Source organism: Mixophyes fleayi, unplaced genomic scaffold (assembly GCF_038048845.1).
Source record: "Mixophyes fleayi isolate aMixFle1 unplaced genomic scaffold, aMixFle1.hap1 Scaffold_26, whole genome shotgun sequence".
NCBI classification, from domain to species: Eukaryota; Metazoa; Chordata; class Amphibia; order Anura; family Limnodynastidae; genus Mixophyes; species Mixophyes fleayi.
In genome coordinates, this window is record NW_027446695.1 from 622,917 (window position 1) to 642,424 (window position 19,508).

Consider the following 19,508-nt stretch of genomic DNA (forward strand, 5'->3'; position numbering starts at 1 on the left):
TTTATTGTGACAGAATTATTGTGACTGGTAGAACACTTTTAATAATTGGTCACAATCTTTCAGTCCTTATCATTGTGATAAGGAATGAAAATGACTGTGCCAGAAAAAAAGGATATTGTTAAATATGCCCTAATATGCAAAATGATAGACTTATTTACAAAGAATTTTCAATATTTCACTTGACCTTTATAGAAAACTAGTGTGTATATTCCCTGTTTAGAGGAAAGAGCTAATATAGCAGCAAGCAAGATAATTTACAAAGTATCAAACTATAGCAGCACAGTGACTCAGTGGTTAGCACTTCTGTCCCACAGCACTGGGGTCATAAGTTTGATTCTCAACCACAGCCTTATCTGTGTGGCGTTTGAATGTATTCCCCGTGCCCCATGTTTGCGTGGGTTTCATCTCACACTCCAAAAACATATTACTACTAAGGTTATTTGGCTGCTGACAAAATTAACCCTAGTCTGTCTGTGTACGTGCGTGTGCGTGTGTGTATGTGTGTGTGTGTGTGTGTGTGTGCGTGTTTGTGTGCGTGTGTTTGTGTGCGTGTGTGGTAGGGAATTTAGACTGTAAGCTCAATTGGACAGATTGATGTAAATGACTAATATTCTCTGGATATTTGCTCTTATTATCTCTCATCACCCTCTCCCTCTAAAATATAAATTCTCACAAGCAAGGTCCTCTTTCCTACGGCTCATGTCTGTCCACTTTCCGTCTTCCTAGTATGCTCCTGTTATGTCTTATGTTGAATTTTTGTTGTATGCTATGAGATTTGTTATTTTTAGCTAAATCCATGCATTTATTATTCTGCTCTATTTTACTCGCGTATCTGTTATTATGCTTACTGTTTTCGTATATATGTTATATTTGTATGATTATGTCAGGCACAATGGATTCTGTTGTGCCATATAAATAAACAATAATGAAGATGATGACCGGATTTGAAAGCAGTCTTTTGTTTTGCTTTTAAATTATATTCTAGATCATAAGAATAGATGTAATAATTTCCCATGCATTCTGGAATACTTTTACTATAGGAGTCCACACAACAGCTGCTGGGAGGTTATTTCATGGATCTATCATAAAGAAAATATTCTTCATGTTACCTTTAAGTATTCCTCCCTCCAATTTTAAATTGCGTTGCCTTGTTTTGGAAAACTCTCTAAATTGTAAAAGTAAAAAAATAAAAAGACACTACCTTACTGAATGTTATTAATACCTTTCATATATTAATCTAGAAATATAGATATCCAGATTACTCAGCGCTAAAAGGTACCCAAAAAGTCTCTTAAATGATAATGCATACAAACAAAAACAAAATCATACACATAAAAATAGATGATAATAATCATAAAATGAAAATCAAAAAATGGAATGTGTCCAAATTACAAAACAACCATCTATATCTGAATATCATATAAAGTCTCTTCAATGCTGGATATGCAACAGATGGTCACTCGTGGGACAGAAATATTTGTGACTTTCACCTCACCGTCACCTCCATATATAAAGTAAGAAATAAATTCCTACCAGAGGGTAGTGAGTCATGGGCATGTAGCAGGTTCTTTATTTCTTTCTTTTTCCGTCCCCTCTTAGATAATCATAGACTATCTTGCCAGTAAATATTTCTTTCTTCGTGGTATCTCTCAATATATTAAAGCCATAAAAACAACACAGAAAGACAGATCTAGCGTGATATTGTATAAAAAAGGGGGAATTTTATTAAGTCCCATCAAAAATGACAAAAAAAGGCATTAAGTTCCAACAGTAAAAACATATGTAGAAATACTCCTACCATATCGCCAATGTAAAAGTGCATATAGAATATCCATCAAATGGATTCCATCTCGTTCTCTCTCATCGGCAGAATACTAAGGATATTTCATAAATCAGTCTGGGCCCCGACGCGTTTCAACCGTCAATACGGTCTTTATCAAGGAGGTCAGACTGATCAATAGACAAAGAAACCCATTTATACCGGATATAGCCAATCAGAAGTCCGGCGGAAATGGGTTGATACAGACGGTTGTAAACTAACATTTTTGTATATATAAACATATAGGGCCTGAGTCATTAAGGCAAAAAAGGAGTAAATGTTCTCTGGGACAAACCATGTTACAATGCAAGGGGTGCAAATTAGTTTATTATTTTGCACATTAATTAAATACTGGCTGTTTTTTAATCAAGCACAAAATACTTGATAGCTTTATTAGTAGACTGAAATGTAAAGTTGATCTAGGACATGTTCTACCCCAACTATAAATATGTCCCCACATTTTAAATTTACCTCCCCCTCCAATGCAACATGGTTTTGCCCAGGTGCAAATGTTACTCCTTTTTTATGCTTTGCTCTCCTTAATGACTCAGGCCCATAAAATCTAAAAAGCACTTACATATTAAAATAATCCACATAGCGAGATCTTAAACCAGATGTATCCTCTCGCTATCCTCCATATTACAAATAAAACCGAAGAACCGGATGTGACATATCGCCATCATGTTAGTTGGTTGCTAGGATACCAAAGTATCTAAAAGTATCGTATAGTATTCGATACTAAATACCTAAATTATGCCATTCTTATAACGGGGTATATATACTATAATTATCATAGCACACAAACTCTATACAAGATACAAATCGAAATAGCAACTCCTAATGCTACATCCCACTGTTCTAGTTTGTAATAGGAATTAGAAAACCGGATATGACGTATCGTCATCATTCAAGATCAGCTCTTTTCGTGCTTATAGGTTGCTAGGATACCAATATATCCGGAAATGTCATGTAATGTGCAATTATTAATATATATATCTAAAACATTCCTATAAGAACTCCACAATATACAGACATTGGAAATAATCCATAAATATGATGAACCTCTTAATTAGTATATATAATAAAATAAAAATAAAAATAAAAACGGAGGGTAGACTATAAGTGATATCTTTCCTAATGACATGATAAATCTAAATAAATGTCAAGATTAAAGGAAACATTTAATCTCAAAATCTTTGTTTAAACCCCTTGGAATTAAACAATCCAAGGAGTGTATCCATCGCATTTCCATTTGTGATAATCTTTTATCAATATTTCTATATTTCCATGTCGGCTTTATAGAATCAATCCCTAAGAAGTTAACAATATCCTTTTCATTACATGAATGGTGAGATTTAAAGTGGGCTGATACTGAGTGTGTCTCCAACCCTCTTCTGACATTGCTCAAATGTTCACCTATCCTTTTCTTTAATGCTCTAGTGGTTTTACCTACATAGTATAGCCCACATTTACATTCTAAAATATAGATGACATTCACAGAATTACATGTAATAAAACTATTAATGGTATATTTTTGACCATTAACCATGAACTCTGTGATTCTATTCTTGGGATTATTTTTGGCAGTGTTCTTACATGCCAAACAAATACCACATCGAAAAAAACCTTTATTTTTATTGATACTTATATTTTTTTTGGGAAGAGCACCTCTTACTAGATGGTCTTTTAAATTCGATGATCTCTTATATACAAATTTGGGTTTTTCAGGTAAAATCTCTGCTAAAACATGATCCTTCAAAAGAATCTCCCAATGTTTGCGGATCACCTTCTCAATTTGTTTATGATTTTGATTATACTTAGTGATAAAGAAAACATCGTTTCCTTTACTCGGTATCTTCAATTCCTTTTCCGAATGTATCAATTCATCTCTAGTGATTTTAGATACTCTTTCTTGGACATTGTCTAAAGTTTTCATATTATATCCTCTTACAGAGAAATTATGTTTCATTTTCTCTAATTGTTCTGTAAAAATTTCCTGTTCAGTACAATTTCTCTTCAGTCTCAAAAATTGGCTATATGGTTTGCTTTCCAGCCACTTTTCGTGATGTTGGCTATCCCTAAATATATAGGAATTAATATCGGTAGTTTTCCTAAAGCATTTAGTGTGGATCTTCTTCTCATATATATATATATAGATTTCTAAATCCAAAAAGTGTACTGAAGAGTTGCTGACTTCGAAGGTATATTTAATATTCCAATCATTATCGTTTAATTTTAAACAGAACTGATTGAGTGAATCCAAACCTCCCTTCCACAAAAACAAAACGTCATCTATATATCTCTGCCAGGATACCAGGTCTGCCCCCAAGCTAATGTGAATATGTTCCCAATAGGCCATAAATAAATTGGCATAGCTTGGGGCAAACCTGGTACCCATGGCAGTTCCTTTCTTCTGGAGGTAGTAGTTACCCAAAAAGTAGAAATAGTTATTCTTCAATATAAAAGAAATTCCTTCCAATATAAAGGTCCTAAGGTCCTCTGAATAATTAGACATATCGAGAAAATATTTAATAGCTTCTAATCCCCTATCGTGTTCTATGATGGAGTACAAAGATGTTATGTCTGCGGTCACCATGAACCATCCCTCTTGCCAATTCACATTATCTAAATATTTCAAAACATCTTTAGTATCTTTGAGAAAAGATGAAGTTTTCTTTACTAAAGGCTGTAAAAAGAAATCAATTAAAGCCGAAAGATTAGATGTGATACTGTTAACCCCGGAAATGATGGGTCTTCCCGGGGGTTTTGAAACATTCTTGTGAATTTTTGGCAATATGTATACCGTATATAGGGGGTAGTGGGGTCCTCTACTTTTAAAAAACTAAGATGGTCATCATCTAGTGTATTAGAAAAATTTTTAATAAATATATGGAACTCATCTCTGATTCTAAACGTTGGATCATTGTTTAATTTGATATAGGTGTCATTATCATTTAGCTGTCTCGAAATTTCAGATGTATAGTATTGATAGTCCATAATAACTAGACCTCCGCCTTTACCGGCGGGTTTGATAACAATATTAAGGTCTTTCTGTAGACTTCCAAAGTTTTCTTGGTTTGGTAGAATGAGTATCGTAAAAATGAACATATTACCCAAAGTATTATATATTATGCAGGCTCTACCAATTAAGGTCCCGAAGAAATTTATTGATGATCTCCAGAGACTGGTCAGTAAATTTGTCTGGGGAGGGAGGAAACCTAGATTCAAACATTCTATCTTATACAGAAGAAAGCACCAAGGGGGCGTTCAGTTGCCCATGTTTCAAAGTTATCTCCAGGCAGTTTACTTGAGTAGAATTCTTGAGTGGACCAGAGGGGGTGATGCTAAGCAATGGGTAGAATTAGAGGGTAGCAGTAGTGGAAATTACCTGAGTGCTTTACCCTGGTTGTCTAAGATTCCTAGGATTAATCACCCTACGGTTGGACCCACCTTGTTGGTTTGGAATAGACTTCGCACTTGGAGTAGCGTGGCGGCCTTTCCCTCCCCTTTGACTCCTATCCTGTATAACCCAGATTTTCCTCCTGGCTTGTCTAGAATCTCATTTGTTAGATGGTCTGAAGCTGGGATTCTTGGCCTCGGCCAGCTGGTGGTCAATGGGAAACTTTGTTCCTTCCAGGAACTACAGTCTACATACTCATTACCTTCAAATGAGTACTGGAGATATTTGCAGGTAGCGCACTATGTCAAGTCAGTGGGAGGTTGCAGATCTTTGACTAGGAAGCCTTCTCCTTTTGAGGCTTTGTGTCTGTCCAGAGATGCACCCTCTCATACCATTTCAGGGATCTACAAAATTCTAATGAACGATATATTTCAAGTGGCTCCATCCTACACAGGTCCCTGGGAGCGAGATTTAGCACCTTATATAACGCAAACCTCGTGGCCTAAGATTTACCAAAATACCCATGGTTGTTCCTTGAGTGCCTCAGTTGTGGAAACTCAATATAAACTTCTAACAAGATGGTATAGATGCCCTTCCACACTACATAAATTCCACCCTCAGATGTCCTCACTATGCTGGAGATGTAATGGGGCCTTTGGATCATTGGTACATATATGGTGGGAATGTCCTCGTATTGCTCCCTTTTGGGAGGAAGTAATCAGGCTATCTAAGATCATCGTGGGTTGCGAGGTTCCCAAAGATCCGGGTTTCTGGCTCTTATCTCTGTCTAAAATTCCCTCATCAACATATAAGAAATCACTTTTAAAACACTTAAACAATGCAGCTAGAGCGGTTATTCCAACGCACTGGAGATCCCGTGCTCCCCCTTCAGTCAAGGATTGGTTCACCAGAGTGGAGTTCTATATGTCAATGGACGATATTATTTTCTCTGTGAACGACAAATATTCAGATTACACAGCCATATGGTTTAGATGGTTGGAGTTTAAGGAATCAGAAGAATTTAAGACTCTCTCTTACACTCCCACCCTGGTCGATGGAGGGTCTCACATCTAAAAACTGCTTCCTTGAATTCCAAATTCCATATAAGGTAATGACATGTTTTCTCAGCTACTAGCATTCCCTGCAGAAGTAATTGAAAATAGTCTGAAGAGCTTCTCACACTCTCCCCCTCCTCCTGTTCCTTACCTTTATTACCTTTGTTTTATCCCTTGTCCAGTCTTTGTCTTACCCCCTATTCCCCTTCTCTAACTTTGTCAAAGCTTGTTCATTTAGATTTATAAAAAAAAAAAAAAGAGGAAACAGTGAGTTTATTTGTTTGCTTTATTATAATTACCAATAGATTGACACTGTGTCGTTATATCATTTGTAACGTTATGCTTACACACACTGTATAATTGGTATTATGTACTATACAAATTCTAGAAGGTACTGGGTAGACTTCCCTGGCATAGCAAGGCACCAGTGGGTAGACAGCCAGCGTGAAGTGGATAGCGTTGGGTCAGAAAACACGGTATCTTCACAATTACTATGGAGGTGTTTTGCAGTTCTTTTTTAAACAATATATAACCTAAAAGCTAGTTAAATGAAAATGACAATTTAGCCCAATTGCTTTTCTGGCAAGTCTGTGCAATACTTACATCTCTGTCATTGTGGGTGTTCTTGCAAATCTGCTGAGTCAAGTTGGACTGAGAGAAGAAGACCGGAACAAGAAATCACCTTGTAAAGATACCTTTAACCGTAGAATCTGTGAGCCCACTCATCACATTCAGGCTATCGCACAAGCCTGAGAGACAAAACTCACAGCAAAGTCTGGCAACAAAGTACCACAAAGTCAGTGGTCACAATCTTAGGGCAACATCTGATTCACAAGAGCAAGGAATAATCAGCAGTTATATTCACATCGAGTGCTGAAGTCATAGATAACATTAAGTAGTGGTCAAGGTTTAAAGTCAGGATCTAATACACAGAAGTTGAGTTCACAGTCGAGGTCTGGTACACAAATGCAGGGTGTCTGGAAACGCTAGACACTGATCCAAGATATTCAAAAATCTGGTAACTTGTACTTGCAGTTGCCACATACTTATAGATGCAGGTGGATGTCCAGCGACAGTGATGACATCTCTTCTTATTTGGAAACTTTCTGTTAACCTATCCCAACCTTGAAGCGAATGTAGCAAAGGTATATGACATACCTACTGAACAGTTTTCTGTACAAACTAGTTTTAACAGCATAAGTAGCCCTATGCTGTTGAACACGTAGAGGAGCTACTAATGCCATGATTTGTGACATTTGTGAATGGATAGTGCTGTGTACTTGACAGGAACTACTTTGTTCCAGCGGATGTGGACACCAGGGATACATATATTGTGAAGGTGTATGAATATCTTGTGTTATGCACTTTCTGTTTGGTATCCAGTAAACACCACCCAAAGTGGCGACGAGGATCAGAAGCAACACACTCAGCACTGGAGAGACACAATGGATGGAGATTGTACTGTAGTGTGACACTAATAAATTTTGTCTGTAACCAATTAACCTACCAGTATGGTTTTAGAGTTTGGGAGGAAACCAGCAGCAAAGGATGCCTTCGAGTTGCAGCAAGAGGGACTTGAATGTGCAACATACGAAATGTCTTTAAAACATTTACTCTCTTGTATGGGTTATGGGCAGTCCTCACATGATGCCAATAGTTGCTGATTCAAAGACAAGGAATTTAGAAAATGTCACAGAAGAGCTCATGTAGAGAGAATGTGCAGATTGGATAAAACTCACTACCGCACAAAAGAACCACCTGAACAGCATAAAATGTCCCGTGTCCCAAGGTGACCATAAATGAATCAGATTCCACCGACAGTCTGGAGACTGGGAAGGACCTTTCCTGTCTTGAACTGCACAGCATCAAAGCAGCAGACTACTAAATAATATGGGTCACTTAACAAACTGTCAGTAATTACTGGAAAGGAGTATCATAGTAGCAAATTGTAGCAGCACTGTATTGTGAAAGATATACGGCAGAGAAAGGAGGATTTTATACTTACAATAAATCCTTTTCTCTGAGTCCACTTGGGGTCACTGCTACCATAGGTTGTATGAGAGGAGTTAGGAGTTGGCACTTAAACAGTTAATAATTTGTTTAACCTACAGACAGACTCCTCCCCTCTGCAACCCTCTGCATCCTCAGTGTATTTTTAAAACCTCAGGGAAGGGAAGTCAACCGAGAAAATAGCAGAAGAGCAGAAGGGAGGGAACGCGGTGTCCCCAAAATTGACTAATAGAAAAGGATATATCGTAAGTATAAAAATTGTCCTTTCTCTTTCATCCAATCTGTGGGACAGTGGTACCATGGGGACGTTATAAATCAGCCCTCAAAGGGAGGGCATCCCAGATTTAGGAGGGTGCAGAGCCCTTTTATCCCTGGAAACAGACTTTTCAAACAACCTCTGAAACGACAGAAATCATGGGCAAAATGTATAGAGCTGCGATTTGCCTTTTCATCGATTTTCTCGGACGACTTTGAACCCACTCATGAATGAAAGTACGAGTTCATAGTAAGTCAAACCGCCATCCCTACTATTTTCCATTCTAAGAATACAAGTCACCATATGTATGAAGCTGCGATTTTGCAAACTGTGAAAATCGTCAGACTCAACACCCTGCTTTGGATAGTCGAGATTAGCAAACACATCAGCTTTCCACTTCTGTCCAATGCTAACAGAACTGTAGTGAACATAGAGGAATTACAGTTATAGGGAATTAACCCATAACATAATTGTGGGGAATAAGGACTAATCATAACTGCAGTGTAAATATGACATAATAATGAATCCATTGATAAATTGAGCTACTAAAGTGTAAAATGTAAAGTCAGAAGGTCTGGTGTTTACCTGATGTCTCTGCCCATCTCTATGTTAAAAGATAACAGCACTACTTTCAGGGAAAGCTGAGCAGCTTCCAAGGCCCCTGGGGTGAGCTACATCCTGACATAGAGAGTTTTTTGACACCGAGAGAGACTCTATGGAGCCACTTACAGCTTGTGGCCTTACACAAGAATTAATCTTGCTGCATCTTATATAGAGAATTATAATTCAGTTTCCAAAATGCAACTTAAAATCAATAAAAGTGATGATCAACCACATATTCCTCAATAGCATGATGAAGGGCAGCCTATATGTGAAATAAAGCATTCTGTCATACAGAGAAGTTGAGGAAATGAGTATAAGCTCAACTAATACAATAGACCTAGGCCTGTTTGGTATTTAGATGTGCAGGAGATTATTGACGGGGGAGTTATGTCTCTGGGATATATCTGAGAAAAGTTAAGACAGGTCCGCCCCCACATTGGCATCCACACTGCCCTGTGAATGTCCTCCCATCTGATTTTGCTTAAAAACCTGTGATGTGAAGGGACAAATTGTCAGTCTTTTGGGAATTCAATCATCACTGATAAGCTGTCCATCTTCAAGACAATTTCCCTTGGTCCAGAATATACCACTGTCTGTAAGTTATACTCTGAATTTAATCCCTTTATTTTAAATCTGTTTTGCTTGTGTATGTATGTCAATTGTTTATTAATTGTTTTTATAACCTGTAAAACTGGGTACACACTACAGAATTTTCCACCAACTTTTTATGCTGATCGATTTTACATGCGATCGATGGTCCGATCACTCGGTCCATGGACTGCATACACACTAGATTTGTTTTAGACGATAAAGGGAAGAGCAGCCATCCCGGTAGCGACTTTTTACAGCCATGTTGTCATGAGCAATGATTGTAATTTCGTACTCACTGTCGTGGATCGGTCGGAAACTTACACACTACACAACAGAAACGAGATTGGAACGAAAATATTGAACAGTACGACCAACCAAATGAGGCGATAATCGTCCATTTGGGCAGACTTTCGACCATCGTGTCACTACACACACTGACCCGACTTTCTAATGAGTAGTCGCATGTCAGCTGGTTGAGCTGATTATTGGACAAAAATCCTGTAGTGTGTACCCAGCTTAAGCATTGTACTTTTTGTACATTAAATCTGAAAATTAATAATTGATGTCCCTATTGCTCTAAACGAATTCACTGCCTGTTTAGAAGAGAGAGATTAATTGGCTGGGTTAACTCTTTAGATACCAGTGTTTGAAGTGTTAACAGTTTAGCTACCAGATCACAGAGTGTGCGCAGTGGGTTAATTAAGACATAGGTTTGCTACGGGCCTTATACATAGCTGGTGGCAGTTGTGGAGAGGTGTGAAGCGTATGTGAGTGTTGGGAAAGGGACAGCTAAATTTGTAGCCTGAAAGAGAGGTGAGAGGTTTAGGCTGGAATCCTGTGTGTTCCGTTACAGTAAGCTTCCAAGTCACAAGTGCGCAGAGGGCGGTTTGTGACAGTTAAAGGTAATTAGGAGAGGTTTCCTGACAAAATAGAGGTGATATATTGCATGACTGTTTGAATATATTATAAGATATTAAATCAGGGAGTGGCAAGAGGTGGCTATTCGTGACAATAACCATTTAAATTACATACCTGTGACAGCAGGCACTTGTGCCTATATGCATGCTGCCACTTGTAGTCCCACGAGTATGTACTTTAAATGGTGTCTGGAAATATTAAGTGTTGACACAGCAGAAAAAAAAATATTATTGCCCCACTGATAATAAAATCGTATGACATTGTATAAAATAATAAAATATTTTTTCCCTTACATATAATCATTAATGAAATTTGCCCATTAATTTATACATAAAATAATTTGGCCCCTATATGATAATTAATAATAATTGTTGGCCCCTCTAAACAAGAAATCATGATTACCCTCATAATTAATACTTGTATTCTGCCTCCTGTTATGTTAAGGATGGCCAGATAGCTCTGACAACATGCTTTACTTTTTCTGTTGAACCTCGGGCGAGTTTGACTTAACCGACGGCGGGATAGGTGTTTTAATATCTACACACATCGCCGGAGATTGGATTTTGGAATGTTAAAATCGCAGGTTAATACATATTACAACTTTGTGCATAAAATCGCTGGTGATCTCAAGCGATCTGAAATCGCTGAAAAAATTGCAGCTTGATACATTTACCCCAAAGGGTTATATTTACTAAACTGCGGGTTTGAAAAGGTGGAGATGTTGCCTACAGCAACCAATCAGATTCTAGCTATCATTTATTTAGAACATTCTACAAAATGACAGCTACAATCTGATTGGTTGCTATAGGCAACATCTCCACTTTTTCAAACCAGCAGTTTAGTAAATAAACCCCCAGGTGTCTATTTGGAAAGGGACATTTTTGACACCTTCCAGGTGTACTTTTGTGGAAAAACTGCATTTCTTGTTATCTTACGAAGACAGTCACCTTGGAATATGCTTGGCAGACAAATAGGCACATTACTGCTTTATTTGCAGCTCATAAATAAGCCTATAATAATAATGTTATGTAGTACAACATTTATGCTGTGCACTTACATGACATAATATAAAGGTGTTTTGCACTTACCATTTGCTGCGATGCAGAGGACTGACAGAAGCACAAGCAGACGTATCATGGTGCTAGAACACACAGCCAGGTTACTGGGAGAAGAAGAGAATGGTCATGAAAATCCCTTACACATGGATTTAGCCCCAATTCTGGGTACACAAGTAGACAAGAATTTGTGACTGTGTTGATGTTGAAAAACCTGTTACATTGCATTGTCAGATGGGAATGTTAAACCATTCTAATGAACGCGGATCATTTACAATGTCCATTCTGTAGTGTTTGTTACCTTATGAACGTTCTCTTAGAAAGGTTTAACATAACAAGATGAACCAGTGCACAACAACAAGAGAGAGAACAGAAATGTGTAATCCTATAGGGCACGCTTAGGCAACGCGTGGCTCTCAGCCACACATTGCCAGCCCATGTTGTCCGTTCTTGGTTTGCAGAAATGGAATTTGTAAGTGTAAATTAGTTGCATAATATTCTGCACACTTATATTTGTAATTTTATCTGCAAAAATCCTAAATGCCCAAATGCTATATAATTTTTCAAATTACATTTATCCAATCACGTTTTAGGTGCAATATTCTGCAACTTTAGCTGTGATTATGGTATTGGTACAATGCACTACAATTTGTGACTTACTCAGGAGATTGGAACAGTGGTTTCTACTATTCTGGTGACAGTTACAATTATTTGCATGATTTGTGTAGGATAATCCTGTACAGTATATTTCTGTGGATAATCAAAGTACGATGCTCTGCAGAACCCTCTGTGCCAGATGTACAGACAATGTAGTGTTCAGAGCCCTACTAAGGCCACTAATATAATCTCCAGTCGTTAACGGCTTCTGCTGGATATCTTTTCAGGACTATAAACATGTTGCTAAGAGATCATGTGTAACTATATATGATGGACAAAGATTTCCCATACTACCTAAATGTCACGTACATTAATTTTTTGCCTTGCACCCTAGTTAGTGGGTTAACGCAATAAGACCACCTGGGAAGTGGCAGTAGATGGACCTGGTCCGCTGCATCTAACAGGGCACCTTATGCCCATCTGCCATTCAAACTGTGCAGAAATATGATCACATAACACAATGAAAATAAAAACTAAAAATTAAATATTGTCACACATGAAATAAAGGTCCCCTACTGCCCTGAGTTATATAATATATACAGAAGACCCTTCCATAGGTACAAGGAATGTAATAAAACATGCAAAAAGGAAATTAGATTGGCTAAATTAGAAAATGAAAGGCACGTTGCAAAAGAAAGGAAGACAAACCCCAAAAAGTTTTTTAAGTATATAAATGGCAAAAGGATTAAAAAAGATAATATAGGACCACTAAGAAGTGAGATGGGTGAATTGATAAATGATACTAAGGAAAAAGCAGAGATATTAAACACGTTCTTTTCTTCAGTATTTACCAGAGAGGAACAAATGGCAGGAGTAATACATAAAAATGGAAATGAAACCATGCCATTAATTAATACTTGGTTGTCAGAGGAAGAAGTCCAAAGGCGACTGAAGAATATTAAGATAAATAAAGCTCCAGGTCCAGATGGCATACACCCAAGGGTCCTTATGGAATTAAACTCGGAAATAGCTAGACCGCTATTCTTAATTTTCAGAGATTCAATCTCATCAGGCTCAGTACCAAGGGATTGGCGAATAGCAGATGTGGTGCCGTTGTTTAAAAAGGGGACGAGATCACAACCAGAGAATTATAGACCTGTAAGCCTGACATCAATAGTGGGGAAACTACTGGAAGGTATTTTAAGGGACAGTATTCGGGATTACTTGGTACGCAATAAAATTATTAGTGGGAATCAACATGGATTTGTGAGGGATAGGTCATGTCAAACTAATCTAATTAGTTTCTACGAGGAAGTTAGTGGGAACTTAGACCAGGGCAGGACAGTAGATGTGGTCTACTTAGATTTTGCAAAGGCCTTTGATACAGTGCCACACAAGAGGTTGGTTTACAAAATAAGGGAACTGGGTCTAGAAATCAAAATTTGTACTTGGATCGAAAACTGGTTAGAGAATAGGGAACAGAGAGTTGTGATAAATGGAACATTTTCTAATTGGTCAAAGGTCTTAAGTGGAGTTCCTCAAGGTTCCGTGCTGGGACCACTCCTTTTTAATATATTTATTAATGACCTTGGTGATGGTTTAAAGAGAAAAGTTTCTATTTTTGCAGATGACACTAAACTCTGTAAGGTAATAAAATCAGAGCAAGATGTAGCTTCTCTACAGAGGGACTTAAATAAACTGGAGGATTGGGCGGCTAAATGGAATATGAGGTTTAACACAGATAAATGTAAGGTTATGCATTCAGGGATCAAAAACAAGAACGCAATCTATAAATTAAATGGAATTAATTTGGGAGAATCTATAATGGAAAAGGATTTGGGAGTGCTCGTAGACAGTAGACTTAGCAATAGAGCTCAATGTCAAGCAGCAGCTGCAAGGGCAAACAAAGTATTGGCATGCATAAAAAGGGGCATAGATGCAAGGGAACACTTTGCCACTGTATAAATCATTGGTAAGACCTCATCTTGAATATGCAGTACAGTTCTGGGCACCACTCTATAAAAAAGATAATTTGGAACTAGAAAGGGTTCAGAGAAGGGCGACAAAATTGATAAAGGGTATGGAGTCATTAAGTTATGAGGAAAGGTTAGCCAGTTTAGGCATGTTTACTTTAGAAAAGAGGCGCCTAAGGGGAGATATGATTACTATGTACAAATACATTAGGGGTCAATACAGAGAGCTTTCATGGGAACTTTTTACCCCAAGGACCATACACAGGACACGTGGTCATCCCCTAAGGTTAGAGGAGAGGAAATTTCACAACCAGCAAAGGAAGGGGTTCTTTACAGTAAGGGCAGTCAAGATATGGAATTCATTGCCAGGGAAGGTTGTGATGGCAGATTCAATAGATATGTTTAAGAAAGGGTTAGACAAATTTTTAGCGGAAAGGTGTATCCAGGGATACGACCGTTAATTTAAAATAAAGGATAGTAGTGGATATAGGGTAAAAATTGGATTGCAATATTGAGTCTGGGGGGATTTTCGAAATTGAAACAGATGGGCGGTTGCCGGTTGCCTACTCTGGATTAATTTCAAATATAAGTGCAGGATCGCAGGAGATCCAAAATAGGTTGAACTTGATGGATTGGTGTCTTTTTTCAACCTCATCAACTATGTTACTATGTAGATGTGTATGGTCAGCTTTCTGTAATACATGTTAAGATCATGGGTCGAGATAATACAAGATTACTATTCACATGTCTCTTTCCACAGGGTCCTCAAATCAATTGTTTAGAAGTCTGCAGACTTTGTTCCAGAAGTGGACAATCACAGGAAAGTCCACCAAATGTATATCAGAGTAGCCCTGAGATGAAAGTTTCTCCAATAAATAGGTGAGGTAATGAGAAATATCCTACGATGTCTAACCAGGATGTATTACCATCTATAATAAATACACCTTGTAGGGCATTTCTTTAATCCTGGTTGAGATGGAATTTTTAGCGATACCCAACTTCATGTCCTCTCATGCCCCCTCGTCTGGTAATGGCCAATATACCTCTCCCATTCTGCTTTGTGAGAGACCATGACGTATATTGGACATCCTTGGACATAGGATATTGTCTATATATATATATTGAGTGTATATATATATATATATATATATATATATATATATATATATATATATATACTCAAAAGGGTGAGTGCCCAGAGAGCATGAGCTTCCTTGAGTCCAATTTTGAACCACACTATGGACCTCCCAGAAATATTAGGCTTGCTCCAGTTAGGGGTTGGGGGGGGTAGGTGTTTTTTTTCTTTTGCCACTTGAGATTGGAATTATATTTGAGGATTTCAGTGTCCTAAGGGATCACATGAAGACGAATGACCTCTGACTCTGATAGCTGGTGATCTCCTAGAGGTTATGATGTGGATAAGGTCTACGGCCCACCTTGTGTTGTCCCTTACCTGACATCCCGGGACAAACCCTACCTAATTATAGTAAATCAGGGAAAGAAGAAAGGACTTAATTTAGCGTAGATTTTAACATCTGTGTTGAAGAATAAAATATGTTTGTAGCTGTAGTATACTTGGTATACTACAACTTGGTATACTACAGCAGTTGTGTGGATCCTTTCCCTCCTTATGAATCACTACTGTCCTGGCTTCTACCATATCACTATGAAAGGAGTCACACTTCAAGATTTTATTCAATAGGGAGTGCAAGTGGGGGGACAGCAGGTCAGAGATTTTCTTATTATATGCAGCTGTGAAGCCGTCTGGTGCTGGGGATTTATCATTCTTTTGATCTTTTTTGGTGGTCTCTATTTCCTTTATTATAATCTCCCTGCTCCTCTGCAGAGCTTCACTCTGAGTGGATAAGTTTCCTAATACTTCCTCAGTCCGTCAATCCTGTTATTCTGGGTCTTCCCTGGTTTAAGGCTCACAAACCGCAGTTCGATTGGTCTTCTGCCCAAGTCATTTCTTGGGGGTCCACCTGCAAACAACATTGTTTGACTTCTGTAAATCCTCATAAGGCTTTGATTTCCTGGCTAGCCTCTGCTACGCAGCTTGCTCTGCCTGAGACCTATGCCAAGTTCGTAGATGTACTCAACAAAGTTGCAGCCGAGTCCCAGCCACCTCATCATCCCTGGGATTGCCCCATAGACCTTGTACCCAACAAGTGCATCAACTATAGCATCAGGGACAAGGAGCTCCTGGCCATCAAGGTAGCCTTAGAAGAATGGCGTTACCTGCTTAAAGGCGCTCTCAATCCTATTACGGTATTCACAGATCATAAGAACCTCACCTATCTGGAATCTGCTCAGTGCCTTAAACCTTAGTCAGGCCCGCTGGTCACTTTTTTATTTTCTAGATTACAGTTTATCCTGACTTATCATGCTGGCTCAAAAAATTCCAGGGCCCATGCACTGTCTAGGTCTTTCGATCATTCGGATTCCTGCCATTTGGACCTCAGACCTTTCATCAGTCCACTGAAGATTCTGGCCTTGACTAAATCTTAAGTTAAGACACTTCCTGTTGGACGTTCTTTTGTAGAGACCCATCTCCATTTCAGGCTGCTGGCTTGGACTCATGATTCCAGATTTGCTGGCATGCTGGGGTTAAGAAGACCATTGCCCTTTTGTCCTGCAGCTATTGGTAGCCGTCCATGAATGCTGACATTCACAAGTATGTTGCAGCTTGCGGAGTATGTGCTCGTCACAAGACACTTAGGCGTCCTCCAGCTGGGATTCTTCTTCCGCTCCCTTTTCCAGACTCTCCTTGGGCAAGCATTAGCATGGACTTTATTACTGACCTCCCCAATAGTCATGGCTTCAATACTATTGGGGTAGTGGTTGATCATTTATCCAAATGAGTACATTGTTCCTATTAAGAAATTGCCATCTGCTGCTTATTTAGCTACTCTCTTCATTAAAAATATTTTTTGGATCCACGGTTGGCCCGTTGAGATCATCTCCGATAGAAGAGTTCAATTAATTTCAAGATTCTGGAGATCCTTTTGTCAGTCTAGGAATTAAGCTAAAATTCACCTTGGGATACCATCCCCAGACTAATGTTCAGACTGAGCAGGTCAACCAGGACTTGGAGATGTTCCTCTGTTGTTACTGCTCTGATGACCTATCCTCCTGGATCGATTATCTATCTTGGACTGAGATTTCACATAATATACATCAAGATGAATGGCAGACATCCCGCACTTCCCACCTTTTCAGAAGTCCCCAGTGCATCGGTACAGGCAGCTCAAAAGATGGTCAGTGACTTCTCGAAAATTTGGACTCAGGTACAATCTATACTTTTACAGTCCTCGGAATGGCTTAAACACTTTGCTGATCGTCACTGTAGGAAGATTCCAGTCCTTCATGTTGGGACAAGGTTTGAATGTCCATGAGCAATTTCAGACTCAAGCTACCACCAATGAATTTCTCTTCCCGATATATTATCTCTTTCGCATTTCTCATATTAATGCGGTAACCTATAGGCTCCATCTACATCCTGCACTCCGTGGGCATAATTCATTTCATGTTTCTCTATTAAAACTAAGAATAGTAGGTTGAACGCATTTTGAAATCCCGATCTATTTGCGGTAAGACTCAGTTCCTCATCCACTGGAAGGGTTACGGCCCTGAAGAAAGGTACTGGGTGGATAAGAAAGATCTACGTATGCCTCATCTGCTAAGATTTTGAAGAATCAGGCATCCAACTCTTCTTCTGCAGGGGAAGGTGGGTACTCTCGGGCGCTTTCTCCACACTGACACTTGGTCCAGGAGATGGATGCCTGCACCCTCTCGGCAGCCGCGTCCCGTTGCCTAGTAACAGGATGCTTCCTTGTTCCCCTGCACGCCGTGCGTGCGCATGCTCCCTTCTGTCATGTCCCATTGCTAGGCAACGGGACGATTTCTCCATACACCTGTCAGCGGCAGTCAGCATGTCTGACCGACGAAATCTCCATCACCTAATCAGAGTGCACCCTATGGTTTATTAGCACCCTCTGACACCTGTCAGGTGCCAGAGTATTATTTCACTCCTACTCCAGCACTTCCTGAACTTCTGATCCTGTGTTCTTCTCTTCTGACTCATTCTCCTGTGTTACGTTTTTGTACTTCACTGCTCAGCTGGTGTGACTCTTTGGCTTGACCTGACTTCTCTCTGGATCCTCACCATGTACCACATCACTTGTTTGGCTTTGACCTGGACTGTCTGTCTCCTACTGTCGCTACACTGGTGACTGTCTTTGAAAAGCGCGACATGCATACCCTCTGCAGCTAAGCCCAAACTCCCTTGCAGTGATCCCTGGTGAATACCTGGGGTACGTTAGACTCCACGCCTCCCTGTTCAGTTGTGCTAATACCGGTTAGCGGCCATCTCTGCAATTCCATTACAGAGAGCATCCTTGTGATGGCCACACAATACAGAGATCATGCCTTCCCCAGCCACATCATGTTCTTCTCAGCTACATCATGCCAAGTATAGCCATAGCATGCCACCCAAAATTGCATCATGCCACCACCACATCCACAACCTGCTGTCACGCCCACATCACTATACCAGCCTGACGCCTTAGCCACATCATTATGCCACCCCAGCCATTGTACTTATCTGCTATGTGCTGTGTCTTTTCTTCTAACACCCATCTGTGAAGGCGCAGTCACTTGCCACACTTCCTGCAGAATGTTCAAGAAAGCTTGTTGTCTTGCAAGATAAGGATTACCTCATCTCATGAGACAAAAAGCTCTACAGTCTATGCTCCCCTGACTGTCATGAAACAGGAAAACACTACACATTCAGTCCATGAGTGTGGGCAGCTTCAGTCTCCACTGGCATGCTCACATCCCAGTACTTAGTACACACTCTACCCCTCTCAGCTCCCCTGCAAGCAGCTCCTACCCTTGTGAAGGTTTTTGATGGAGGAGGGGATTGATTGATCTACACAGCTCAAGAAAAGGGAAAAACTGGTTAGGGCATATGTCACATATGCCTTCCCCATTCTCCCCTTCTCACATATGTTCCCCCACCATTCTTCTCTTATCACACATAAGGGGTTCTCTAGACCACTAATTTCATAAAACATCTCTGATGCAAGTAGCATATCAGAAATAAATATATCATAGATAAAGCTGTGATCATTGATGAATATTTTTTCTTATGCACATCAAATTTTATGTTTGCAATGTGTGAGAGAATGCTGCAGGCATTGAATAGAGAAAAAAACACTGAACAGAGTAAT